We start from the raw sequence: 27,730 nt of genomic DNA on the forward strand, positions 1-27,730 counted from the left end.
ATGCGTCTAAATATGACTAGGATATACGTTTTATTCAAATTGCGCTCTCTCAGTTCCCCCCTTTGATGACCTTTAGGAGTCATCACTAAATGCAATTTGAATAGCACTTTTAAACAGAACTAGTTACATCATTTCCTCTTTTCATCATTTCAAGTGCTCTCAAGCTTTTATACTGTTGATCTTGTAAAGCAGCTAATCTCCTTTCTTGTTCTCTCATAGACCTTTGTAACCGGTTCGTCCTACACCATTTATATAGTTTTACTAATCCTAACAATGTAATTATACAAATTAATACTATTAATACAGGTTTTAATATGTACCATACTATACTTTTACCAAGGTTGGCAAACCAACTTCCAACCTTTCCTACTCCGTTACCTACTTTTTCCCAAACATTTATTTTTGTCAAATCTCCGATTTCTTGATGAATTTGTGTAATGTTTCTTATGACCTTCTCAAGTGGTTTTGAATTATCAGGAATATAAGTACAACATTCCTGAACCTTCAAAGCCTTGCAAACTCCGCCTTCTTTTGCTAATAGCACATCAAGAGCAAGTCGATTCTGAAGAACCATTGCTCTAATCGATTGCATCTCCCCCTCTATTAGCATTAATGACCTTGCAGTACTTGCAGATAATCTATCTACAACTGTAGCTAGTCTCCTGATCTTAACATCGTTAAGTATTAAACCTAACATAGGAAACATCGCTCCAAATACGTCTCCTACTACTTCTGCATCTCCTACTTCTCTTTTCGTTCTTGTCGAAGCCTTTCCTTCTATGATCGCTAAATCCTTTGCATGGTATATTTTGGGGAAGACAATTGCCAAGTAACACGAACCATACCAATTGTCAGGCAGTTTTACATAGGCATTTCTCCCGCATACAAAATATACATTAGGAATCACTTGCATCTCCTTCATGAAATCCTTCGTGTAGTACTCTAATCGAAAAGCATGTTCGCAATTAACTTCACCTACAAATACACTCTCATAATATGTCTTGCTTCGAGTTAAACATAACTTTCCTTTCTGCGTTCTATCCAATGCTATTGGACCATTGCTCCCTTTCTTTTTATGTGCCTTCTCTTCTTCGGTCCAATCTGTTTTCCACTGTCCTGACATTTTTAGAATCTTCTGCCTTCGGTATCGGTCATCTACTTGTCCTATAAACTTTTTCTCAATCTCTGACACTTTGCAAGTCAGATTATTTCTACGTGCGTATGATGTATCTAATGTATCCCAAGGAAGAAAGAATTTAGCTAGTCTATCCTCCTTTTTGTGATAGTCCCACTTATTCATTTGCTTATAATTCGTAACTTCAGGCAGTACCGAATCATAATTTGAAAAGTAGTACTCAAAACCTTCTCTACCATAAAATATACTAAGCAGTAAACTACATGTTATCCCATAAGTCAATGGGAGATGATGATATCTAATGCCCTCATCTACAGAAACCGGTAATTGCATACATACATAGCAATCCTTGGCCTCCATGGCATCGATATATTCGTATAACAGTTTAGCATATGCGTTTGACCTAAAGTTTCCTTGTGACTCATCTATATGTAATCTACGAGCTTCATCTGCCAATAACGCCTTTTCACGGATAACATTGCTCTCCTCCTTCTTCCCATCAAGAGCAGGTTTCAAAGTCGTTACAGGCTTTACATCTGCTATTTCTTTATCTGTTTCATGTCCTATTATGTATGATATGGTCACTACTGTAATTATGAGAAATATTACTACAGCTATAAGTGTACCTATTATACATCTGGCTTTTCTGTTTGGGTTGCCGTTCTCCATGTTGTCAAAAACAGCGTAACTCTTTCCTTTGCGAAAAAAGTTTTCTTTTCCTTTCCAGTCTTTAGTTTGCTTTGTTTTCTTCTCAGTTTGTAAAGTGCTCTTTATCAACAAAGTCTCTTTTTTCGCAACAATGTCTCTTTATTTTTAACAACAGACAACCCTAACCCTTCTCCGTCCTCTAAATGTAATCCCTAATTTTATTCTTCTTTCCACTCGGCGCTAGGTTATCTTCTTCTTTATAACTTATATACAAAAGTCTTTATACATCAATAATTATTCTCGTACCTGCAGCTCTTGCAACAAGTTCCAATAATTCAAAACGAATGACTTTTTCTTCTTCTTCTGGTATTTGATGACCAAATGTTGGAAATTGTAATCTGTTTAGCACTAAATCTTTGATCTGACTCAAGTATGGGGGTATGGGAAGTGTGAAAGTCAGTAATCCCTCAGTCTCGAGTCCAGGCGTCAACATCCATATCTCCACTGCCACAAATGGATCGAGATCGATTACTTTCACGTTCTTCACTCTCCCAGATTTCTGTCCCCAAGACATCTGCTAGATAAGTCCACTCCGGGGTGGCGTACCTTCTGCAGGGCACACGTACCCTTCTCGATCTTCTTGGACTCTCAGTTCCTGAGTCTGTAGTTCCCTCTTCTTGGTCTGACTCTTCAGAAATTGGGACAAGAGTTTTCTCCTGTTGTGCCTTTAAGCTTGGCCTCCTTCTTCTCTCTGGCCAACTGGCTTCGTCACTCCTTGTCCTCCTGCTCCTTGTTCTTGGACCCATCTCTTGGTCACTCTCAGCTTGTTCAGTATCCGATTCACTCTCCCAGTTACTTTCTTCTCCTGAGGCGACTTCGGTCTCCCTAGTGTCCTGACCTTCGTCGACCTGTTCTGTCACAGCCTCAGCCTCTTCGATCACCTCTACAGCTTGGCTTTCCCCCTTTATGGCTTCTCTGCTTTCCGCTGGATTCTCATCCGAGAGAGGAGCTGTTTCTTCTAGAGGTGTTGGCACTCTTCGAGTATGTGAAGCATGTATCCAGTTTGGCAGGCCTCCACACTTCACTGCAGTGTTCGTGACAAGTATGACTTGAAACGGTCCTCGCCAACGCACGTCTAAGCAGTTCTTCCTGACATGCTTTTTCACCAAAACCCAGTCTCCCGGACTCAGGTCATGGCACAAGTCTTGTGCTGATGGAACCTCTGCAGCCTGGACCTGGAGGGACACAGAATTAATGGCATCAGATAGTCCCTTGCAGTAGTCCAAGATCAAGTCGTCTGTGATGTTCAATAACGCTGCAGTCGGAACCGATGGCAATCTCATAGCTCTCCCCATTAGCACTTCATGTGGAGAGAGACCTGTTTTTCTATCTGGAGTACTACGTATGCTCATAAGAACCACTGGAAGTGCGTCTGGCCAACTCAGGGATGTTGATGAACAGACTTTGGCAAGTCTGGACTTAATTGTGCTGTTGATTTGCTCTACAATCCCTGAAGCTTCTGGTCGATAGCTGCAATGGAGCTTCTGATCGATACTTAAAGCTGAGCACAACATCTTCACTATTTCGCTGTTGAAATGAGTTCCTCTGTCCGATTCCAAAGAGGATGGCACCCCAAACCTCGGTATTAACTCTCTAAGTAACAGTTTTGCTACTGTAAGTGTATCGCATCTACGTGTAGGGTAAGCCTCAACCCATCTAGAAAATATACAGACAATCACTAAAACGTATCTAAGTTTGTTGCATTTAGGCATTTCTATAAAATCTAGCTGCATCCTATTGAAAGGCCCCCCAGACCTCCCAATGTGACTCAATGTAACTGGTGTTCTTTTTCCCACGTTTAGTTGCTGACAGATCGCACATCGCTGACATACTGCTTCTGCCGCTACTCTAAACTTAGGATTAAACCACGTTTGTCTGAATACTCTCACCATGGCATCTCTACCTATGTGTGCTGATCCATGCAATTTCCTTGCCATTGGACTAACAAGTTCATTTGGTAAAACTGCTCTCCCATCGGCAGAGACCCAAAAATTCATCTCGCTTTTTATACACCCAGCTGTTTCCCAGCCCTTTTTCTCATCATCTGGTGCATTCTCCTGAACACTCCTTAGCTCATCCCACGTATCTACAGTGTCTAACAACATTGTCAATTCAGTTCTTTCTTGAATTCCCCCCACTTTCACATCAGTGTGAGAATATCCTTGCTCTGCGCAGTAACGCGCTACTTCATCCGCATAGCGGTTACCTTGTGACACAAAATCTATACCTTTTGTATGCGCAGCACATTTGACTACTGCGATAGCTGTCGGGCCTTGCAATGCCTCTAACAATAATCTCACGAATTCTCCATTCCTAATGGGAGAACCCGAGGAGGTCATGTAACCTCTTTGAGACCATAACTGCCCGTAATCGTGAACTACCCCGAAACCATATTGGCTATCGGTGTATATGGTGACTCGAATTTTGTCGCCTGCTAAACAGGCACGCGTCAAAGCAACAATTTCAGCTACCTGAGCGGAGTGTACTCCTTCCAGGCAAGCGGCTTCTACAACTCTGGTAATTGTACAAACTGCATAAGCTGCTCTCAGCTGACCAATATCGTCTCTTACGCATGAACCATCAACAAAGAAAATTTCATCAGGGTCAGTCAATGGCTCATCTACGATATCGGGTCTCGGTTTGGTGCATAGTTCAGTCACATCAAGGCAGTCATGATCTGTACAATTTTCATCATCCACCTCATTCGGAAGTGGCATCAAAGTTGCAGGATTCAAGACGGAGCATCTTTTTAGGGTCACATTCTCGGCAGCCAGTATGACTTGCTCGTAGCGTGTGAGCCTGCTATTCGTCAGATGCTGAGTCTTTGTCCTGGTCATTAACAATTCCACAGAATGCGATACGTACACCACTAACTGATGTCCCATTACCACACTTTCAGATCTTTCAATGCTGACACCCGTTGCAGTTACGGATTTGAGACATCCGGGCAACGCTGCGGCTACTGGATCTAATGTAGCCGAAAAATACGCTACTGGCCTACGCGCATCTCCATGAATCTGGGCCAAAACTGCTAAAGCGCATCCCTCTCTTTCGCAGCAGTAAAGCAAAAATGGTTTTGTGTAATCAGGCATTCCCAAAGCCGGGGCGCGACATAAGTCCTCCCTCAGCTGCAAAAACGCCATCAAACAATCCTTGTCCCATGGCACCGGATCACTTACTCCTTTGTGCGTCAGTTGTAATAACGGTTTTGCCTTCAGTAAAAAATTGGCTATCCACTGTCGACAATAACCGACCATGCCTAGAAACATCCTGACCTCTCTTTGTGTTGTAGGCGCGTTCATTTTCATAATCGCCTCTATTCTGTCTGGAGACACCTTCCGTTTCCCCTTTTCAATCCTGTGGCCCAAGTATTGCACTTCGGTAAGACAATATTGCAATTTACTTGGAGACACCTTATGCCCGTTCTCGGCCAAGTGATTTAACAAGGTGATGGTGTCTACTCTGCAAGCTTCCTCAGTTTCTGACGCAACTAGGAGGTCATCTATGTACTGGACTAGAACTGAGTTCTTGGGCAGCACTAGACTTTCAAGATTTCTCTTTAAAAGCTGGTTAAAAATCGATGGGCTTTCTGTATACCCCTGAGGGATACGACACCATGTTAAAACGCGATCTTCCAGCTTAAAAGCGAAAAGGTACTGGCTCTCTTCATCTAAAGGAATCGAAAAGAAAGCATGGCACAAATCTATCACGGTGAACCATTCAGCTTGGAACGGTATCTGAAATAATATCACTGATGGATTCGGTACCACTGGACAACATGAGACAACAATATTATTAATCTTTCGAATTAATTAATTAGTTAATTGCAGGTTTATATAGCGCTAGGATCGACTCCCGGAGGAGTATCTCCGCGCTTCGACCGCTGCGAAACCCTTCCTGGGTTCCCTGAGAGATGGTCCCTTAGTGGGTATCTCCAGGGTGAGACCAGGCATCCCCGGCGGTCTGGTGGGGCCGTTAGTGAAGATGAGGCAAGCTAATGCCCAGAGTTGCCGAGTGTGATCGCTGATCAGAGTGGGCACCGAGGCGAGAGAATTATCGAGTCTGCTGACCCTGGTCCAGAAACCTGCCACGTCGGGAATCGAACCCTGGTCCCAGGCCGTCCTCTGCTCTCGGGTCTGCCGCCTCTAACCAGTGAGCCACACTACTTCGAAGATCCTGCACTATTCTGTATTTTCCACTAGGCTTCTGCAAACCCATAATCGGTGAGTTACATGGGCTACCCACGATCTCCTTCAGTATTCCCTGTTTGATCATGGATTCGATCACAGGCTTTATTCCTGCAATCGTCTCCGGTGTCAACTTGTACTGTGGTGTTCTTGGGTACTCGGCATTGGGTCTTACCATGATCTTTACTGGTTCTACCCCTTTCATCAGTCCTATTTCTTCTCCAGTAAAATCCCACACCTCAGCTGACACTTTCTCCCTCAAATCCTGTGGAAGCTCCTCCACTGTTAAGGTAGGATATAATTCCACGCATTCCTGTGAATTTACAACTTTAAAATCGGCATCTTCATCATTGGTCTGCACTTCTACTCCTTCAGGTGTGCAATGTATTGTGCAATTCAGCTTACACAACAGATCTCGTCCTAGCAAACACACCGGGCTAGAATCACAGATCACAAACTGATGTTCGTCACTGTAATTCCCTATTTTCACTGACACTGGTTCTGTCAGAGGATTCGTCATCCTCTTGTTTGCGACTCCTACCACCTGAATCATTTCTCCTGATATTGGCAGACCTGGGACTACCGCTGATCTCAATGTGGACCTAGTGGCTCCCGTATCCACCAAAAAGGTCGTAGGACATCCAGCTACTTCAGCTTCTACGTATGGTCCTCTCTGATCTACTTCCAGGGCTGCTCCTAAAGTACAGTCTTCTTCCCTACTCACTCGTTGCCCTGTAAGAGGATCAACGTAGTAGCATTCTTCTCCTCCTACGAACAATGGCATTTGTCTATAGGTTTTCCCTCCATTTGTAATGCGAGGCGGTTGAGGAAACGGGGCTCGAGGAGTCTGAGTCCCCCCTTTGATAAACTTTCCCTTCGGGACTGTTGCTCCCTTAACCACGTTATTCTGTACCTCTTCCTCCTCCTGTTCTAATTCCCCTGTCTCAATATTATAAGGACACTCGCGTCTCAAATGTCCCACCTCGTTACACTGATGACACCTGGTTGTCCTTTTCAGTGTCGCGATATCTATTCTCGGTCTCGGTCTTTCTTCCTCTTCTCTGCTCTGATTATTCTGTTTCTTTGCTTGCGTTCCTGTTCCCTGCTGCCGCTGTCCACTCTTTCCGGCTGCTTGCATCTGTACTAACATCAGCTTCTCCTTAAGCTTCTTTGCCTTTGTATCTATCTCATCGCTACAGTACCTTGCATACCTCAGAATCTCATCTAAAGGTTTGTTCTGCCAGCAAATTAAATGCTGTTGAATCATCAGGCTTATGTCTGGTCTCAATCCGAGAACAAACTTCGACACAAACTGTCCTATGTCCTTAGGATCCATTACGTCTAATCCACTGTACTGTTTGAATGCTTTCAGTAACCTCTCATAGAACTCGTGAACTGTCTCTTTAGGCTCCTGAGTTGTTCGATCTATCTTAACCCAGTCTATGTCTTGCACCGGCACTTTCTCTTTTAGCCATGTTATTACTCTCTCGTATTTTTCCATGACTCTGTCTGATGGACCGCCTGTCTGTGTATTCCTCGGAGGCTCACAAGCGGGCCATTCAATACTAAGTTTGCATGCCGTCCACAAATCTCCGGGTACCACGATATCGAACAGTGTGTTCAAATCGATCCACAGTACCTTAGAGATTTTCACGAATCTCTCTACCTGCTTGTACCACTCTACGGGATTTTCTCTAAGCTTCGGGAAGGAATTAGTGAATGCCGCTAAATCCCCCCTACTCCATGGTACATGCACGTAGTTTCCGTTCGCGATTTCTCGCAAAGGGAAAGCTTCCATTCGCATTAAGTCTGTATCCTGAGACTTCACAAGTGTACTCCGTCTAACAGATCCTTTCTTGGACCATCTTTCCTCCCATCTATCCAGATCTCTCCATATCCTAATACACATGACCAATTCCCTTATGTGTACTCTTAGCCCAATCGTTCTGCGCTCATCTAGATCTTGATCCGTACAATTCAACCTATGGTTGGCCTGTAAAGCCTTAGTTCGTGATATGTCTATCATGTACTTTTCTGCCAATTCAGATAACTTCTCATGGGCTGCTCTCGCTTTCCGTGTAACGTCTTTGGACAAAAATAATATCTCATCTGGTGCGTACAGCTCTAGCCTCTCAATTGCCACTGTGCCGTCAATTATTTCATCTAAGTCTGATTTTAAACTCATTACATCTATGCGTCTTGCTTTTATTTCAGCTCTCAGTACGTCAGTCCTAGGTTGTTCTCTTACATCCCTCTCACCTCCACTATGCGCCCTACGCCTAAGCACAGGTGAGTTATGAGGAATTTTCCTTCCATCTCTTTGTTCCCACCTCTCTAAATCCCAAGCCTTTCCATCTTCCCTTGGGGTGTGGTGGAACAATGCTCCATCCCTTAATCCTACATTCCGTCTTTTCGGCTCAGTTTCACCAGATACGAGATAAGATCCTCCGTGCTGTTCTAAACCACTGTAACTCGCTTGCTGTCTGGTATCACTCAACAAACGATAAGGACCTTCATGGCTCTCCATGCTCCCGCGATCTCGTTCGTGATCACCGGATGTATGGCGAGACGTTTCGCGACTCCCTATATTCTCGTGACTTCATTCTTGTTCACCGGACGCATGGCGAGACCCTTCGCGGCCCTCCATGTTCCCGTGATTCCGTCCGTAATCACCGGAGGCATGTCGAGACGTTTCACGACTCCCCATGTTCCCGTGATTCCAATGTTGCACATTTTCATCCGGAGTATGGTGTGTGCATCTAAAAGTGTTTCGGTACTCCTGCGTCCTTCGTTCTCCCTCACTAAAGGTGACGCGAGGCACTTCCCCACACCCTGCACTCCTGTCGTTACACGTTTGCCTATTGCCACTAGTAGTAGGGCAAGTATCTCCCCTGCTTCCTTGACTCCCTCTCTCCCACTCCGGGCTGCTTTCGCCAGCTCCACAATGAGAGAGGATCTTGTTATCCTGGTCTCTCCACTCTGCTCCTGTTTCTAAACTTTTATTCCGAGCCTCTTCAGCAGTATCCCAATCTTTCAGATATTCCCTTAATTCCTTATAGGATTTCGGTTTTGGTCCCCTCAGATCCATTGATCCTCTTTGACCCCCTTGTTCTATCCAGGGACCCGTTGCGGAATCTAATGGGGTACTCCGACTCACTGGTGCTGATCTCTGTCTCTGAGGATTCACTGCATTATTCCCATTCTCCATCTCTGCCCTTTCCCTGTCCCATCGTGCCTGTTCCTCCTGCTGGACCCCTTCTGGGTTGTAGATTGACACTATAGGGCCTATGGTAACAGGTACTTGTAGAGCATCTGGCATTTGGTACGACCTTACACATTGTGTTTCTGGCGCCTTCTGGACCACGAATCTTCCCACTACTCTCTGTTCGGAACTAGCTTGGGGTATTTCCTCACTCTTGTTGGAGTCCCACTCCGTTACTGGGATCGATTTATATTCTCCCCATCTAGCTCCGTCCCCTTGCTGTAATATGGGACTTGCGGATTCACCGCTATATGGAGGTGGTCTATCTGTTAACAGCCTATCTATTAGATCCTCATCTTCTTCCTCTAGAGGTTTCTTTTCTCCCGTAGCTTCTATCATGGTGAACAGTTTGTCTGCTTCTATCTTTTGTACTCTCCACTTCTTAGCTTCCTCATCCCATTTCGCATCCTGTACTGCCTTTACTGATCGTCTCACTCTTTCTTGGCGCCTCTTTACGCTTTTTTCGTGTGCCGCTCTAAACCATGCACTAAGTGCTTCGAACTGTGTTGGCCTCGGTAGAGGTCTCGTTGCAAGCATTACTGCTTTCAGTTGGTTCAACACGTCTAGCTTAAATGTTCCGAATCTCGGAAACATCAGTTCCTTTTCCCCTTCCGTTAGCCTATTCCACTCGGAGATCCACAATATCGAGTGTAAGCCTACATTTACTGCCATATGATAAGCTGGTGTGCCTTCTGGTGGAGCTTCTTCTCCAGCATATAAGTTTCTCCTATTCCTCCTAAAGATTTTTCTTAAACCCTTAAAGCACTTCATTTTTGATAATCTACGATTTTCTCTTTATGAATTCTCTTCCTTGCTTTTGTCCCGATGACAAACCACCAATCCCTGTGCGACTCTCGCTAATCAGCCTATCCCAACGCTGTTCTACGCTAACCGACCAATCTCAGCGCCGCTCTACGCTGACGTCACTCGTTCCCTTCTTCAGCAGTTTCCTTCGTTTCTCAACTCGTCTCGCGGTTTTACATGCGTTTCATTCATACGCCGAAAAATGACTACTTCCGTCCAAGCGATCACTTTTCTCTGACTGTACGGCCACAGTCTAACTGTAATTGTCACCTCAACTGGCGAAACGTCTTCCTCTTACGGTAAGACGCTCACCTTAACTGATAGGTTACTTACACACAGTAAACGTACGACCAGCATGCGTTTACTCATACACTCACTCAAACGCTCCCCCTATCATCGGTCTGCGGGCGATCAATGGTACCTCATGACCCCCTTTAAATGGTAGACAAATTACTCTGGGTGTTCGATACACCCGAACCACTTAAGCCCTCTCTGGACATAAGATTTTATCCGGTTGCGCGCGCTCACAACCTTCCCTCAATCACTCTACAGGCATTCAACTCCGCTTGACATTACAACACAGGAACAACATAAAACACCGCAATCTTACAACGCATGACCCTCATACTCACTCTCGACCGACTCTGCTGCTTTTCTCTCGACGTACCGTCAGCACCGTCTTCGGCAGGGATTCTTCTTCTGGTCGTCGATGGCTAGGGACCTTGGGGTAAACTAAACCTGGCCTAGGTCGTCTTCCTCAAGAAGATAACCATCATTACTCTGCTACCAACTGCGGGGAATGAGATTTTGATCTCTTTTATGATTAATCTGATGACATATCTCATTCAACAATTTTGGACCGTTGGTATCTGTCATTGAGTAAAAGACAACCCTCATTCAGGTAAAATAAACCCCATATACGGACACCACTCTAAAGAACCACTTACAACTGATAAAGTTTAAAAGGTTTAATATAATATTAAGAAAAGTTGCATATACAATCCTCTCAGGATCAAATTCATCAAATATACAGGAACTAATAGGAACATATATTCCCTAAAGAACCTCAGTCTACAAACGAATACAATTAAAGTTAGTTCCAAAATCAGCAAATTAAAAAGCATCGATATGAAGTGGTTCTTCTGCGTCATCTACAGAAAGAGAAAAATAATCAAGTTAAATCTGTCCCTACTCTATACTAGGTGACATCCCTACTTCGCAAGTTTCTAGTACCCTAAAAAGGTGTCAGCAGTTTGACTCCCTAAGAAGTTCAAACTCTCTTAGCCTCTAAAGGTAACTTAAGTTTAAGAAGCAGTACCCTCTCTGCCTACCCATCTGCTCTTCTAAGGGTCCTCGGCCTACTGCTCCCTTGCGCTCTGATCTCTCTCAGCGCATCTGCTCAAGTCATCTGCTCTCTTGCTTGCCCTGAGCTCTTCGCTGTTCCCGCTAATCGCTATCTTCTCCCCGGGGTGCTGTCCCTAAAATACACAATCACAGTGTGGGTGGAACGCCCCTTGACGCCCACCACGGACTTTCCCCGATGATGTCAGTTTCTGGCTCTTTCCATTGCTTCATCTCTTTGCGTCGTCCGTTAGGTTGACCCTTCTTCTTAGATGTCATCTTCATCTTCTTGTTGGCGACTTCAACTGACACTTTCAGATCAAAAGTCAAATGAACTTAAACAAGACTTTAACTTACAACTATGATTCTTGACCTTACTAGGTCCTGCGAATGGTAATTCCAAAACAAAGCTCAAATTCCAAGCGTCTCTTCTCACGTTTAAGTAATAAACTCTGTCCGGCATTGTCACCTTAAATCTAACAAGTGCTAGACTCCTTGGCTCTCATGTCCACATCAAACTATTCACGACTCCTGTGAGCCCACTAAATTACATACATTGGACTACGCTCCTGCGAACCCTTGGTCAGTCAGGTTATAATCACAAATGACCTAAACTCTTCTAACATTCTTACAAAACTTCTTCTACACGGTATAACCTTTAACATACATTTATATATAATCGCATTTTAGCAAATCCCTTGCTCATGTGTGAATACATTTTACATAGAATACATAGAATACGAAGTTGTATTCTCGTTCGTTACATCGGCACTTATATATGCTCTCTGCACATTTCTCCACGTTACATTTCTCGCCGTTTCTCCATTTAAAGTTACACCCATACATGAATTCTACTTTGCACGTTCTACTTTTCATAAACATTTCTACCTCAACCCATTATATATACGGGTCTTCTAAATCTAATGCATGTTTAACAGTAAATACATTTACATTTCTTATACCACATTGTCACTTCTATTGACCTTTATGCTATAGACGTCAACTTCACGTTATGATATACATTTCATTCCTACGTTTATACTATATGCGTCTAAATATGACTAGGATATACGTTTTATTCAAATTGCGCTCTCTCACCTTCCTGCTACCTTCACTCGAGCCCAGGAGTAAAACTGCAGAGGTGGGAGGTGGGATCCCCCGGTCTTCAATCTGCCCAACCCTTGGAAGACTCTGTCTTGCTGATTGTGCGTGTTTTGAACGAATGAATGAATGAATGAATGAAGGTATTTTGTCTAGCATTAACAGACACTCAGAATTGAGTGTTCCAGCGAAGCCAACAGGTGTAATTCGAAATGTGGGCTATTTATCGGTTACATCTGCACCAGGGGTTTACCTGGTGCAAATCCTTGCCCAAATTTACTCAGATTTTGCTTTGGCGTTGTGTCCCTTTTGAGGCGCAGCCCTGATGCAACCAGGAGAAATATCTTCTTTTCTCTTCAGGGCGTTCTGCAGCAGACATAGAAAGAGGGAGAGACCTCTAAGGGTTGTCCTTGTGCAGGACATTGTACCTTTCTGCACAAAAACAATCCAGCCTATAACGCAAGTACCCGTGCACCTTGACACAAGGGGCCTGTGCTGGAGCCAGGCAGCACTCAGGGCAGAAATGCACAGTATTCACGTTTGCCTGGGTTGCCACCAGGCTGACACAACGGCGCAAGTAAAGGGCAGGAACGTACCATGTTTATCGAATACAGCGCATTTCAGTTGTTTCCCGGCACTGGTGCTATTTCGGCTGCCTCGCGCCACGCAGGCACCCTTGCACCATGATGCAAGAGTGCTGTGTTGTCAGCAGGATTGTTTTTGTGCAGGAAGCGGCACCTTCCTGCACAAAAAAAATCCTAACAGGCTTTTTCCTCTTTCCATGTGAAACGAAGAGAAATAAAGTTATTTTTCCTCGTTATGCCTCACCTCGGGACGCTGAAGGTTGTGGCGCTCGCGCGCAGCGTTCACGTGCAGCGTCCGCGCCCAACCCGCGCCGAAGGTGCGCCAAAGGTAAGCCCGTCTACCCCCGTCCGCGCCTGGACCGCGCCCAGCGCCAGACCCCCTGCCCCTCGCGCTGCCCAGCCCCCCCGCTTTACCTACGATGCCGCCACCCTCCTAGCCCTTAACCCCGGTCGCGCCCCCAACTGCGTCCAAGCCGCTCCTGGACACACCCATGGACCTTTCTCCTGCTACTCCTGCAAATTCATCGGCACCGACAACATCTCCGCCACGACCACAACACAGATTCCTGACCCCAACCACCTACAGTGCATCCTCCTCAACACCCGCTCGGTCCACAGACACGCCATTGACCTATGGAATCTACTAGACACCATCTCTCCAGACGTCGCCTTCCTAACAGAAACTTGGATGAACGCTTCCTCCGCCCCAGACATCACCATTGCCATCCCTGAAGACTATAAGATCACACGCAAGGACCGCACCAACCATACAGGAGGAGGAATCGCTATCGTCCATAAGAAATCCATCCGCATCTCAACCAGCTCTGACGCCAACCTCGCCAACTCCGAACACCTTCACTTCCAGATCCACATCGACCCCAAGACCACTCTCAGAGGCACCCTCCTCTACAGACCACCAGGACCCCGCGCAAAATTCAGTGAAGACATCACGGACTTCATCACCCCACACGCGCTCCCCTCCAAAGACTACATCCTTCTGGGAGACCTCAACTTTCACCTTGAAAAGATCAACGACCGCAACACCGCCACCCTCTTAGACAATCTCGCCAACCTCGGACTTAAACAACTAGTCACTTCCCCCACCCACATCGCAGGTCACACACTCGACCCCATCTTCACCTCCAGCAATCATGTCTCCTTCAGCCACACTACGGATCTCCTCTGGACTGACCACAGCTGCGTTCACTTCACCTACAACAAGCCGAAACCCATCAACCACCTCCAACCAACTCTGCAAAGAAACTGGAACAAAATCACCACGAACCAGATCTCCGCATCGCTCCTTCTAAACAACCCAGCCCCCTCTTCTAACGCAAACGAAGCCGCCGCCAACCTCACCCTATGGTTATCCAACACCGCCGACACCTTAGCACCACTGAAAAAACGTCAAAGCAAACCTGGCAGCAAAAAGGCCTCATGGTTCAACGATGATCTTAAGAAGTCCAAGAAACTCTGCCGCTCCCTTGAAAAGGCCTGGAAAAAAGACCCAACCACTAGCACCAAGGACGCCTTCAAAAACGCCACCCGCACTCACCACCAACTAATCCGAAAGGCCAAGAAAACAGCATTCAAGGATCGACTTGACAACAACGCCCACAACAGCAAGGAACTTTTCAACATCGTCAAGGAATTTACCAATCCCTCAGCCAACTCCAACGACATCACCCCCTCTCAAGCCCTCTGCGACTCCCTAGCCTCATTCTTCCACAACAAGATTGCAGACATCCACAACAGCTTTGACAACCAACCCGGAGACCAACCCACCCGACCATTTGCTGAACATTCTCCCCCCGTGAACACCCTTAACAACTGGAACCCAATCTCCACTGAGGACACAATCCGCCTGATGAATTCCATCCACTCAGGATCCCCCACAGACCCATGTCCTCACCACATCTTCAACAAAGCAGACTCCATAATAGCACCGCACCTCCGAGACGTCATCAACTGCTCCTTCAACTCCGCCACCTTCCCGGAAGACTGGAAACACGCCAAACTCACCGCCCTTCTGAAAAAACCCACAGCGGACCCCACCGAACTCAAAAATTACCGCCCCATCTCGCTCCTTCCATTCCCGGCCAAAGTCATCGAGAAAGCTGTCAACAACCAGCTCGCCGCCTTCCTCGAAGCCAACAAATCCCTCGACTCCTCACAATCTGGCTTCCGAGCAAAACACAGCACTGAGACCGCCCTCATCGCAGCAACAGACGACATTCAAACTCTACTGGACAATGGAGACACAGTCGCCCTCATCCTCCTCGACCTCTCTGCAGCATTCGACACAGTCTGCCACAGCACCCTTTTACAACGCCTCAATAACATCGGAATCCAAGGAAAAGCACTTGAATGGATCACCTCGTTCCTCACCGGAAGAACCCAGAGAGTCCGCCTCCCACCATTCAAGTCCGAGGCCACTGAAGTCATCTGTGGCGTACCACAAGGATCCTCACTCAGCCCCACCCTCTTCAACGTATACATGAGCCCCCTCGCGGCCATCGCCCGCCAACACAACCTCAACATCATCTCTTACGCGGATGACACTCAACTAATCCTTTCTCTCACCAATGACCCCAGCACCGCCAAAACTAACCTACACGAAGGAATGAAAGAAGTTGCCGAATGGATGAAACAAAGCCGTCTGAAACTTAACTCAGACAAAACAGAAGTCCTCATCTTAGGGACATCCCCCTCTGCATGGGACGACTCCTGGTGGCCGGAAGCCCTCGGAAAAGCACCCATCCCGACAGACCACGCACGGAACCTGGGCGTCATCCTGGATTCTTCACTCTCAATGAACAGACAAGTCAGCGCCGTATCCTCTTCCTGCTTCAACATTCTTCGCATGCTCAGAAAAACATTTCGCTGGATCCCCACCGAAACAAGGAAAACAGTCACCCATGCTCTGGTCACGAGCCGACTGGACTACGGAAACACCCTCTACGCAGGCACTACCGCTAAACTCCAGAAGAAACTCCAACGAATCCAAAACGCCTCAGCCAGGATCATATTAGATATCCCACGCAACGAACACATCTCTGGTCACCTTAAAGACCTCCACTGGCTACCCGTCAATAAGAGGATCACTTTCCGACTGCTAACCCACGCACACAAATCACTCTACGACATCGGACCAGAATCCCTCAACTCACGACTGTCCTTCTACACCCCCTCCCGCCAACTACGCTCGTCCAGCCAAGCCCTCGCCACTGTACCTCGCATCAACAAGACCACCATGGGAGGCAGATCCTTCTCATACCTGGCTGCTAAAACATGGAACTCACTCCCCGCTTACCTTCGCCTTACCCAGAACCACCTAGCATTCAGAAAGCAACTTAAAACGTGGATATTTGACAAGTAAACCTCCTCCCCTGTCTAAGCGCCTTGAGACCCTCTGGGTATGTAGTGCGCTATACAAATTCTCTGACTTGACTTGACTTGACTTACATCATATCTACGAGGCCTTGGAAAACCACACACAGTGGATTTGCCTGACCTCATCAATATGATTTTGTAGTTTGCACCGCCGAAGCATCACAAAGAGTGACGCTCCAGCAGTGCAGGGGTCTTGTAAATATGCCCCTCCGTGCTCCGGTGAATAGAGAGAGCTGTACAGCACCATATCTAGCAAAATACGGTGCTGTACAGCCCTCTCCCATCCACGCAACTCAGCAGAGCAACTTGCCTTGCTGCGCTGCATTGCGTCAACTATTAGTAAATATGCCCACTAGTGTGTGCATTCGCTTAAGATGCCCGGGGCAGATTTACAAGCCCCTTGCGCCACTTTTGCGTCACTTTTCCCATGTTATAAGTGACGCAAAAGTGGCGCAAGGGCTTGTAAATCGGCCCCACGGTTTCTTGTCACTCCCGGTTCGGAGTTAACACTTGAGAGGGATGCTGATGAGTTGGATGACGGCACTGGATCATTTTTAGAGACTTGTTATTTTTAGACATGAACTCTCAGTCCGTATCTTGAATCAGTTGGTAGGGGGGGTGGGAGTTAGAGAAGAAAAGCAGCACATGGAGGAACGGGGAAAGAAGCGCAGGAGGAAGAAAACACCACAGAAGTACAAAGGAAAGCGGAAGCAACATTGAGCTTGTAGGGGAGAGAAATACCTGACCAGAGAGAGCAGTGCAAAGGGGAGAGAAACACATGCACAAGAGAGCAACATGGAGTGAGAGGGAGGAGAGAAGCACACGAGGGAGACAGCTGGAAAACACATGCACTCAAGGAGTGCTTAAGCAAAAGGAAATGAGAGTGGTGAGTACAGGGAGTGAGAAGCGGAAGGACCAGAGAGAGCAACATGGAACCGGAGGGGCAGAGAAACACACGAGGGAGACAGATGGAAAACACATGCACTACTTCACGAGGGAGGCAGATGGAAAACACATGCACTTCTTCACGAGGGAGACAGATGGAAAACACATGCACTTAAGGAGTGCTCAAGCAAAAGGAAATGAGATGAGTACAGGGAGTGAGAAGCAGATGGACTAGAGAGAGCAACATGGAACCAGAGGGGGCAGAGAAACACACGAGGGAGACAGGTGGAAAACGCATGCACTCAAGGAGTGCTTAAGCAAAAGGAAATGAGATTGATAAATACAGGGAGCAAGAAAAGCAGGTGGACAAGAGAGAGCAACATGGAACCGGAGGGGGCAGAGAAACACACGAGGTAGACAGCTGAAAAACACATGCACTCAATCAGTCCTTAATAGAAGGCTCGATAGAAGACATATCAAGCAGTGATAACAAATGGCTAATCCCTCTGATCATCAGCCCGGGGGGGGGGGGGGGGGGGGGAGGTTGCCATTTGTGGATACTCAAGAACATCTCTCAGTTGGACCAGTTGCGGATTCCATTGTAGAGCTCATTGTGGTTTGTGTTTTCCCACAGTGGCGACCGTCAAGCGGCGACGAAACATCTGGAAAGGCTGATGGCTCTGACTGAACCTGCCTGTGACTGGGACAGATTAGTCAAAGAGGCAATGGTGGAAGATGTGGGACCCTTCGGGTCTGCCCCTTGTCCTCTCAATGAGGTTTCACATTCACCTACCCCCACTGGTGACCTCTGGAGGTGACGTCCAGCGGAAGTTTATGAAGACCGCGTTCCAGGGATTCAGGCGCTCCATCACGGGTTGAGTGATTGACAGATGTATGTCTTCAAGAAGACAAAGATAAGAGTGTCATATCACTGACTGCCTAACAGTAAAACAGACACACGTCATCACTTGGCCCACGCATACTTACCGCTCCCTCCACCACTTCCATCAGTTGCTCCTTTCATAGGGTCTGCAGACTCCCAATGGAACACACCCCACCTTGACTCACTGCGGCCACCCAGACATACCCTCTGCGTCATTGTTCACCTTTCATCTTCTCACACTCCTCACACCTTTCCCGGTGGTGGCCAACCATGGGACCAGAAGCGACATCACCTGCTAATTCCATCCGAGCTGCTAACATCCTATGACGTCTAACTAAGACTACAATACCTTCTCCTGAGGATATCCTGCTAGTGATTTTGGAAAGTAAATGCAGGAAGGGCTTAGGTAGTCATCAATTTCAATTTGCTGCAATGTATCTTTCTGAAATGCAGAAAGAAATGTGCAGCTACAGAACACATTTACATTTCTTTGTGTATATGGAGTGATTGGAGCGATTCACCTGTCAGGAGCTGTTTGAAAACCTTTATTTTCCCTTTTTGCAGCTGCTATGCTTGTTTGATGCCTCCTTTGCGCATGAAGGTTCAGGGGAACTCATTGCATTGTGAGAGGGAGTTAAGACAAAGTCCTTCGGGAGAGAGTATTGTGACCCCTTGTCCTGTGTCCATGAAATGTCTCTTTTCCAAGTTAAATTAAGGTGGGTGAGAAGAAAGCACCTGAGGGATTGTCTTCTAAGTATTTAATCACTTTGCAAGCTTTAGACGCAGTTAGAGCAGCACAAAGCAAGTATTAGATACAAGCTGCTAAAGCAAGGTGGCGCTTGAAGCGTTCACCCAGGAGACACCTGACCTCTTGAGCGCCTGCAGCGCAGACGCGCCTTGTCCCCGCTGCTGCCGCACAGTTCCCTTGTTTAGTTCTTCACAGTTAGTACAAGAGCCGCTGCAGACACGAAAACAACAAGCTGTGGCATAGCCAATCGGTCTCGCCATTGGGACCTTATGAGTGTTTAGCCATGCAGCACATTATTCTGGGTGCTACGACATTTACTGTTACTTCATTTGGCACTAGTGAACGGCTACACACACCCAAAGATGTGCTTCTGTGCTATTTAATACAAATATGATAAAGTCTCTTCACAAGTCAAACAAAATACATTTAACAAAAAAGCTTTGACACTAGTAGGCACATTATAGCACTACATTAAGAAATACTTATTAAAGTGCTATTTTGTACAACTGGTAGTCTGAACGTATACATCTGTAAGTCATTTCATACGCAAAAGTATATACTGCTTTCAGAGTGTCGAAGAGCATGTGGCACACTGAGAGAACATCGGGGCTGCAGTCTGACTCGCGTAGGAGCGAGATGGCCCAAGGTAAATAAAGCCCCTCGGCCAGTCAGAACGCTGTATTTTTAAATCAGCGCTCCCAAGAGAGTCTCGCTGACCCAACTGTCCAGCTATACTGATTTTGTCCCTTAGTTTCTCAAAAACTAATAAATGGATTTGCAATAAATCACAAAAATCAAAATCTGCGGGCAGAGGTATAGCCTCCTGCCAAATTTGATGTAATTCTACTCAGTAGTTTTTGCTCTAGCCCCCCACGCCCCACTATGAAGGATCAGCCCAAAACTTATCGGGAAGGAGCTGAGGTGGATGAACTTTTTGGGGGGAAAGTTGTGTGAAAGTTTCTCAAACGGGCTAAAAAATAAGGTCTTTCTATGGAAGAGCAGCCCTAACTATACCTTTTATGAGTGACTGCAAATAGGTAATATATATATATATACATTCATTTTTGCCAAAGGCATTTTCTTTCAATGACGACCAGCAATCCCATGCAGTGCACGTTATTTTATTTTCATAACAGCCTCACCAGCAGCACTTCTCTACGCGTTTCGGTCTCGCAGAGACCTTGTTCACGAGACTATTAACAACTGGCATATCCTGCAAATGTGTTTAAATAAAGTGAGAAAACACAAAGTGACATCATTTCCTTTTCTGACGGCAGCTTAGCATTGTGGTACTTGTAGTACATATTTCATTTTGAATTCAATATATCTTCATTAAACCACCTAATTCGCCAAGAATTACCTAATCTTTTACGAATTTACCAAATTTTCTACATTGGGAAATGATGATTTACTTTTACCCTCCTGTGGATATATCTATCAATCAATCGACCTTCCAGTGGGTTTATCTTTTTCTTCCCAACACTCTTCCCTTTGGTGGGTTCTGGTGAATAGTAACATCAGCGATCCGGAGCTGTTCCTAGCTTTTCTGTATGCAATTTGCAATAATATTCACCATATTCATTTCCTTGTCTCCCACCACTATATGCTACCCAATACAAACTTGTGTGAATTATAAACAAGTGACTACAAAAGCGGAAATAAAATTAAAAGTGATAAATAAAAAAGGATGATTAATAACATGTTACTAAGGGGACAAGATTCATTTTCCAAATAGGGGGGGCGTAATGGTTCAGTAAGGATGGCTCAGAGGTGGTAATGTAATTCCTCATCCTGGTTCAGTCCATGCGGGCTCAGAGTTCAGAAATTCAGGATGTGTTTTGACTACTTCTGCCTGAGGATTTTTTCACGATCCCCACCACGTGGATGAATGGCTACTGTCTCTACTGCATAAAATTTCAGTTCTTTACAATTTCCTCCACGTGCCTTTTCCATGTGTTTTGCCACAGCATTACTACGATCATTGTTCACAGCGGCCCTAACGTGTTCTAAAATGCGTTTTTTTAATTGGCATTTTGTGCTCCCCACATATTTCAAAACACATGGGCATTCAATGATGTATATAGCAAATTGGCTCTTGCAATTTATAAGTTGTTGGATTTTCCATAAGCGTTTATTGGCCATCATGATCTACTTTTTATTTTGAGCAATGGCACACACCTTGCATCCTGTGCATTTGAAGAAGCCCTTTGGTTTGAGCCAGATTTCCGGCTCAGAGACTGACTGAGAGAGAGAGAGACTGATTGGGAGAGAGAGAGACTGACTGACAGAGAGAGAGACTAAGGGAGAGAGAGACTGAAAGAATGACTGTCTGAGAGACTGACTGACAGAGACTGACAGAGAGAGAGACTGACAGAGAAAGAGAGACTGACCGACAGAGAGAGAGACTGACTGACAGAGAGAGACTGACTGAGAGAGAGAGACTCACAGAGACTGACTGACAGAGAGAGAGACTGACAGAGAGATTCACTGACTGAGAGAGAGAGAGACTGACTGAGAGAGACTGGCTGACTGCAAGAGAGAGAGGATGACTGACTGAGAGAGACTGACAGAGGGAGAGAGAGACTGTCTGGAAGACTGACTGACTGAGCGAGTGAGACTAAGAGAGAGAGGCTGAGAGAAAGAGACTGACAGAGAGACTGACAGAGAGAGGGACTGACAGGGAGAGAGACTGAATGAGAGAGAGAGGCTGACAGAGAGAGGAACTGACAGAGAGAGAGACTGACTAAGAGAGAGACTGACTGAGAGAGAGACTGAGGGAGAGAGAGAGAGAGAGAGAGACTGGGACTCTGACAGAGAGAGAGACTGACTGACAGAGAGAGAGACTGACTGAGAGAAACTAACAGATAGAGACTGTGAGAGACTGACTGACAGAAAGGGAGAGACTGACTGACAGAAAGTGAGAGACTGATGAGAGAGAGACTTACTGACAGAGAGACCGACAGAAAGAGAGAGATAGAGAGACTGACAGAGAGAGATAGAGACTGACAGAGAGACTGACAGACAGAGGGACTGACAGGGAGAGAGACTGACTTAGAGAGAGAGACTGACAGAGAGACTGACAGAGAGAGGCACTGACTGAGAGAGACTGACAGAGAGAGACTGACTGACTGACAGACTGACTGAGAGAGACTGACTGACTGAGAGAGACTGGCTGACTGAGGGAGACTGACTGACTGAGAGAGAGAGACTGACTGACTGACAGACTGACAAAAAGAGAGAGATAGAAAGACTGACAGAGAGAGAGAGACCCACTGACTGACAGACTGACAAAGAGAGAGAGAGACTGACTGACTGACAGACTGACTGACTAAGAGAGAGACTGACTGACTGAGAGAGACTGAATGAGAGAGAGATAGACTGACTGACTGAGAGAGAGACTGACAGAGAGAGGGACTGACAGAGAGAGAGACTGACTAAGAGAGAGACTGACTGACTAAGAGAGAGAGAGAGACTGACTGACTGAGAGAGACTAACTGAGAGAGAGACTGACTGAGAGAGAGATTGACAGAGAGAGAGACTGACAGGGAGAGAGAGAGAGAGACTGGGACTCTGATAGAGAGAGAGACTGGCTGAGAGAGAGAGAATAAGAGAGAGAGAGAGACTGACAGAGAGAGACTGACTGACAGAGAGAGAGAGACTGACTGAGATAGACAGACTGACTGACTGAGAGAAACTGACAGAGTGACTGTGAGAGACTGGCTGACAGAAAGGGAGAGACTGACTAATAGAAAGAGAGAGACTGACTCAGAGAGAGACTGACTGACTAAGAGAGACCGACAGAAAGAGAGAGATAGAGAGACTGACAGAGAGAGAGAGACTGAGATAGAGACTGACAGACAGAGGGACTGACAGGGAGAGAGACTGACTAAGAGAGAGACTGACAGAGAGAGGGACTGACTGAGAGAGACTGACAGAGAGAGAGACCGACAGACTGACAGAGAGAGAGAGAGAGAGACTAACAGACTGACTGACTGAGAGAGACTGACTGACTGAGAGAAACTGAATGACAGAGAGAGATAGACTGATTGACTGAGAGAGAGAGAGAGATTGACTAACTGAGGGAGAGAGTGTTAGACCTGCCTTAGGGTGGTCTTTCCCTATTTTTTTCGCTTTTGCCTCATTTTTCCCACCTTCTTTTTGGTTGGCCTTAGGTCTCTTGGCACCTTTCCATTGCTAATCAATGCTAAGGTGCAGGTGCTCTCTTCCCCCAACATGGCTGTCACTGACCCCTGCTACCGCAGCGTGGTCTTGTTAGACGCACTCTAGTAGCCAGGAGCTGGCTGGAACCCCTAAACATTGTAGCAATACCAGCCTGCCCAAAGCTAGAGTGAAGAAGCTCCTGGAACCTTCCAGAATAGGGGAGTGGTCAACAACTGCCCACTGTCAACTTCCAACTGCCACTATAAAAGAAAAGGGAGGGAAACTTTCTGGCAGTTGGGACATCACTGACCTGGGGGACCCTACGCTGGAGACTTAGGCGGTAGGGCCTAGTCAGGAACCTATACTCTAGCTCACTGATCCGGCCCGGCGGGAGGGGAGCCCAGGGACCACCTGAAGAGATCTGCTGAGGAAACTTGACAAGCCTTCAACTCAAACCCCCCCCCCTCTCTCTTCAAGTAACTTCAACCAAAGGGCGCCAGAACCAACAAGCGCCAAGAAAGAACTCCCCTGCGCTAATCAGGACTACTGGGGATCAGCCAGGTACTGTGCTGTGCCTATTCTGCCCCTCTTTCTGCCCTGTGGCCCCAGCGCTGTCCTGTCCATCTTCTCTGCTGTCTTGCCTGGACTGTCTGCTAAGCGCTCTCATTAACTAGCGCTAGCATCCTGAACTGCCTAACCAGCTGGACTGCTTGTCCTGCGCAACCGAATTGTGCCCCCCTCCAGCGCTCCCCTCTGTGCCTTGGAGAAGCGCTGGACCCCTGCAGCCTGCTGAAGCGCTATTGCCTGCTGGAGCGCTATTGCATGCTGAAGCGCTATTGCCCATTGGAGTGCTGTGTCCCCCGAGGCGCTGTAATTTAGCCTCACACGCTCACCTGCTAGGTCCTGTGGAGCGCGGGTAGGGACGAACCCGTGAGGAACTTTCTAGCGCTCCTCTTTCCCGCGAGGCGCTGTAAAGATCGAGCACTGTGGGCACTGTGAAACCCCCCTCCCGACTGGCATCTGCTCCGGTGGCCCGACACCAGGAGAGGGCCGCGGCCGTGCTGTTGTGGGCCGTGCCCGGCCCGAGCGTGAAGAGTCCCCGCGGCGGCCCCCGGAGCATTGGGGAAGGCCGCTGCGAACTGCAAGCCGGCCGCCGTGAATTCCAGTCAGGCCGCCGCTACTCCAGAGCGGGCCGCGCTAGGCCTGAGGAAGCCGACAACCAGCCCCACCTGACGGGGGCGCAGACCACGCCCCTATTAGGCGCTGCGCAGCGATAGGCTGAAGCTGCCGCGCCCTCCAGTACTGCCTGCTGATTGGCCGCTGTGGCCAAGCCTCCTTTCGCGCCTCGCACCTGATTGGTTCCCGGGCCGCCCGCATCATCACGGACACGGTAACAGGTCACCACCTCACCGGAGGGCTCGGGGAAGACTGAGGGCCCTCCCCACTACGAGACACTGTCGCAAGGGGCCAGGAGAGGCCCGAAGACCAAGGTAACCCCCCTCCCGGGGAGGAGGCAGAAGGCCGGAGGAGGCCAAGTTCGCCCCTCCTCTGGGGAAGACTGTTGCTGGGCCCCGTTGGCCCTAATTGGCCTGTTAATGTACTGGACCTGGGCCAGAGCCCTACAGGACTCCCTTGAGGCCTGCGTTGGTTGGAAATAGCCCCTGTTGGGGAACGGATTGTTCACGCTTGCCTTGTGCTGGCCCAGAGGGTTATTATTATTTCTGGCCTGATGAAATGTTTATTCCTGATTAATTTTACCTAAGGAAATGGTTCACTTCTACTTGCTGGAAGGTTATTCATCCCTGATGCAATGTTCATAATTACTTGGTGAAATGTTTCCTCTTGTCTAACAAGATGTGGCCTGGTATGTAGAGATCCGATTATTCCTAATTCATGGAATGTTATTTAAATGTCTTTCTAAGGAATTTCTTGCAGGTGCTGACTAGGAGCCGGGCTGTTGCCAGGCCTACCATTATTTAATATTTAATATTTATTTATTTAAGTATTTATGGCCAGGTAATGCAAAACATGTGCTTCTAAGGGAAAGGAATAAGTCAATACTACTGTGATTTTTTATTACCCTGATCTTGATCTTAAATAAAACGTATTTATTTGAATCAACCATACTGGTGTGGTCTCAGTCTTTTTGTGCATTCATTGTTTCAGCGGATGAGTGTGCTGTGTAGTCACTTTACACCTAAGCTTCGGGTGCCTACCTGCTCGAGCCAAGCTACCCCCGGGGACCTGGTGACCCCAGTTCCTACAGAGAGACTGACTGACTGACAGACTGACAGAAAGAGAGAGATAGAGAGACTGACAGAGAGAGAGAGAGAGACCGACTGACTGACAGACTGACGGAGAGAGAGAGAGAGACTGACTGACTGAGAGAGACTGACTGACTGAGAGAGACTGAATGACAGAGAGAGATAGACTGACTGACTAAGAGAGAGAGAGACTGACTGACTGAGAGAGAGAGACTGACTGACTGAAAGAGAGAGACTGACTGACTGAGAGCGAGAGAGACTGTGATGGAATTGGGGTCACAGTGTGTATGAAGCTATGGAATGCCTCTTAAGATTGCTATTGTCTACTAATACAAATGTATTATCAAAATGTGCTCTTTGTAGTTACATCTGCTTTTGAAATACTGCGTTGTCGCTTTGTCTAATGTTTTAAAATGGAAATGAGAAGGAGCAGTGGATGCACTTTTGTCAAAACTGAACGATGAGTGGACCCGATGTTGTATATCATGACAGGAGTCTGCATCAGGAAACCCACCTAAAATTGGTCAAACTTCCCGGCCTACTGATGACAGGGACCCTGTAATGAATGGACCACCACCTATGATAGCCTGCTGGCAGACTACGCCCAACCTTTAACTCCACCATCCAGTGTTACTATTAACGGCTGCATTGGTGACAGTGGCGTAACAATCGCCCGCATCCCCCGCATCCCCTGCAGTATGGCGGGTCGCTGGCCTGAGAGCTCTAGACTCGCAAGGAGAATGGGAGGGGGCCCCCTCCATGTAGTTTGCAGGGTAGCCCCTCAAGTTTCGTTACACCACTGCACTAGACTGCTGCTGTGTGCCAATATGCGGCACTAAGGCGGCTGCACTCTTATGGGGGCCCCTGCATGGACTGCAGGCAGCCACACAGTGTGCCTCAAGTCTGGGAGATTCACTCTTCGTAGCACGCCGCTTTTACGTCATTAGGTTCTTCAACCTCCCTTCTCTACCTATTTATTTATTTATTTATTATGCAACTTATAACGCGCAGACTAAACCCGAAGGTATCAAGGCGCCTATCAAAATCAATAAACAGAATATACAAAGCACCACTACGGGTATGCACGTGTAAAAAGGTGTGTTTTAAGCGCGGATCTAAAAGTTTGCAGAGAGGGACTGGATCTTACTTCCAAAGGGAGGGCATTCCACCACTTGGGTGCCAGAAAGGAAAAGGCCTTACCTCCCCATCTTGCTTTTCTGACACGGGGTACAGAGAGGAGAAGTTTGTGACTGGAGAGAAGATTCCTGCTAGGGTTATGCCGAGAAAGAATGGATCCCATGCTTGTAGGGCTGGGTTTAGCAAGGGCTTTATACACCAGGCACATGGATTTGAAAAGGATCCGGTATTCAACGGGGAGCCAGTGCAGTTGTTTTCGGGCTTCAGTGGCAGAGGCACGTTTTGGTAGGTCAAGAGCAAATCTCGCTGCCGCGTTCTGGACCACCTGCAAGCGCTGTAGATGACTCTTGTTCAGCCCTGCATACAGCGCATTGCAGTAGTCCAGTCGCGAGCCCAAAAGAGCGACAGCAAGTTGCTTTCTTGCCTGGGGTGACAAGAAGTGCCTGATTTTCCTCAGAATGTGGATAATCCCCCAGCAGGTCGAAACAGTCCTGTTGACCTGTTGGCACATACTAAGGTTGGGGTCGATCATAACTCCCAGGTTTTTTGCTGACAAGGTGGGCTCGGGACATACGCCCAGCGAGTTCGGCCACCACTCCACCGACCAGATCGGTTCCTTTCCTCCAAAAACCATCACCTCCGTCTTCTCCCCATTCAGCTTTAGTGAATTGTGGATCATCCACTGGCCAACTGCCTCCATGCAAGATCTAAAATTGGCGGCAGTTGACGTAGCTGGCTGGGAGAGAGAGACTAAGATCTGAGTGTCGTCCGCGTAGGAAACTACCTCCATCCCAAAAGATCTAATAAGTCTGGCAAGGGGGGTCACATAGATATTAAAAAGGGTAGGACTGAGCGCTGACCCTTGAGGGACCCCACATTGCACAGACAGGGATGGAGATAGAAACGATCCCAGCATTATCCTTTGTTCTCTATGGTCGAGAAAAGAGGAAAGGAGTCCCAGAGCAGACCCGCGGACCCCAATCTCCCTCAGGCGGGATGTTAACACCACAGGAGACAGGGTATCGAAGGCCACTGTGAGGTCTAGAAGGATCAGGAGGGAGGTCTGACCCTCATCAACTCTGGTGCGGATGGTATCTAGCACTATGGTGAGGGCAGACTCGGTGCTATGTTCCCTCC

This window comes from Lissotriton vulgaris, chromosome 11 (genome assembly GCF_964263255.1).
Source record: "Lissotriton vulgaris chromosome 11, aLisVul1.2, whole genome shotgun sequence".
In the NCBI taxonomy this organism is placed as follows: domain Eukaryota; kingdom Metazoa; phylum Chordata; class Amphibia; order Caudata; family Salamandridae; genus Lissotriton; species Lissotriton vulgaris.